The 2,223-nt window shown below is 38.7% G+C and overlaps 1 non-coding gene across 1 annotated transcript; it reads left to right on the top strand.

Moving 5' to 3' along the window:
* Positions 1–742: 742 nt before the first annotated feature.
* Positions 743–849, top strand: LOC122067773. The gene has a single exon (XR_006136872.1). It is a non-coding gene; the product is annotated as a small nucleolar RNA R71 (small nucleolar RNA).
* The last annotated feature ends 1,374 nt before the right edge of the window (positions 850–2,223 follow it).

Here is a 2,223-nt window from a genome sequence, read left to right as displayed (position 1 = left end):
GTTAGGCTCTGGTTGACTGGGTAAAGTTCCCTTCTCTCTCTCACGCATAATTGAGACAACTTGGGTAAGTTCTCTTGTAAGATTTTGATGGCTTGTCATGAGGAGGGCCATATTTTTTTCCAAGTCACTTATTCTACTTGCCTCTCCAGTGTTGGTAAACCCAGGGGGTTGCTGATAAGATGATAAGAGAGGGGCCCTAGGAAAACTCGCTTGAGGTCCTACATTTGACCTAGGAAAAGTATTTTGGGAAAAAGATTGTTGTGCAAAAGGAGGCCTTTGGGGTCCAGGTTGACCTTGATTATAGAAATTGGAAGGTCCTGCTTGGTTGCCTTGATTCCAAAGAGAAATTTGGGTGATTTCTCCATCCTGGATTGTATGTGTTACTATATGGATTATTCTGGTATAAGGCATTAACACTATCATTAGAAGTGCCCCCAGAGGTGTTGGGGCATTCTTCTATGACTGTCTAGGAACAATAGCCTCAATCCTCTTGATTAGGCTATCCAAATGGGCTTCCTTGGCTACTATCCCATCTACAAAATATCCTTTTCCTCTTATGGTTCTTTCACTCTCTTGGGTTGATTCCCATTCACGGGTTTTGTCAGCTAAGTCAAGTAAGAATTCCCATGCCTTTTCTTCATCTGTAAAGGATGTGAATCCCTCAGGGCACATAGATTCTATCATTTGTTTAGTTGGGTAATCAATACCCTCATAAATTATTTGACATAAATGCCATAGGTCTAGGCCATGGTGAGGGCATTCTTGGAGTAGATCCTTGAATCTCTCTATAAGTTTGGAAACTGACTCACTAGGCTTTTGCCTAAACTGAAGGATATCACTTCTAAGCTTATTGGTCTTGTGAGTTGGGAAAAACTTCTTAAGGAAGACAACTGTGAATTGTTCCCATGAGGTTATGGAATTTGTGGGTAACCCATACAACCACTTCTTAGCTTGGTCTTTCAATGCAAAAGTGATAAACCTAAGCTTAACAGCATCATCAGAAAGCTGTTGGATCTTAATTAGAACACATACCTCTTCAGATTCCCTTAGAAATAGGTATGCATCCTCAGAGGTCAACCCATGGAAGTGGGGCAACATATTGATGTATTGAGATTTGAGTTCAAAATTATTGCCCTGGGCTTGTGGTAGAACTATGCAGGAAGGTTGGGCTGTTCTAGCAGGGTAGAACCTATCTTTCAAAGATTTAGGTGAAGGGTTATGCTGTTGGTCTCCCATATTGAAGGTTTTAAAGAGAGCAAACGTATAGGGTCACTAGTTGTTGGATCTCTTCTTTCTAACCGATTCTTAGTATTACGTACCCACCTAACACTCATGCAACAGAAAACTACCCGCAACTAAAGTAAGACAAGCACAAAAGAATGGATAGCAAAACTCTTTTTTTTTATTTTTTTGATTGATTTTTTTGATTTTTTTTGATTTTTTTGAATTTTTTTGGTTTTTTGGGAGCTTACCGGCAGGGATCTGGGGTTGCTCAGGTCAATTCCTGAGGTACTGCTACAGGGCGAAACCTGTCTTTATCATACTGTGAGGCATGGCGACCTCCACTGATACAACTATTATTGCAAGTTGTTCTTCTCAGGAATTCAATAAAAGAAAAGGAAAAATATAAAAAAAAGCAAACAAAGCACTCCGATTTACCAAAAGAAAGTGAAAAATAACATGGAACTGTCTCCCCGGCAATGGCGCCAAAAACTTGTTTGAGATTTAAAATGTAACCGCAAGCGTACGGATCAGTGTAGCTACGGGTCGAACACAGGGAGAGCAGCCACTTTATTTTTTATTTCTTTTAATAATGCGAAAGTGAACTGATTAATGGATTGTGATCTAATTCTAATTATCGTCCTAAAAATAACGTCCTAACCATTCGTCATCTAAGAATTTAAAGACGCAAGCCACGCAATTAAAATTAAATAAATAAATAACTAAAAATAAACAACCCACGCAATTAAAAAATAATAATAATAAAGAAAAAAAATAAAAGCTGAAATAAAATTAAAGTAAAAGAAAGGGGATAAAGCTAGAGAGAGACTCACAAGTAGGTTTCTCTACTTAGCCCGAGGGATGCATCATAATATGAGCTTCCCTACTTGACCAGAGAATCACTCTTACAAGGGTTTCTCTACTTGGCTTTAGGGAAAGGGAGACAATTAAAATAAAAGCAATAAATTGATGGTTCTATGGCTAGGAGGGGCAAAGCCAACA

This window comes from Macadamia integrifolia, unplaced genomic scaffold, assembly GCF_013358625.1.
Source record: "Macadamia integrifolia cultivar HAES 741 unplaced genomic scaffold, SCU_Mint_v3 scaffold3111, whole genome shotgun sequence".
In the NCBI taxonomy this organism is placed as follows: Eukaryota; Viridiplantae; Streptophyta; class Magnoliopsida; order Proteales; family Proteaceae; genus Macadamia; species Macadamia integrifolia.
Note: the sequence above shows the minus strand (reverse complement) of the source record. Positions and strands in the feature narration are given on the sequence as shown.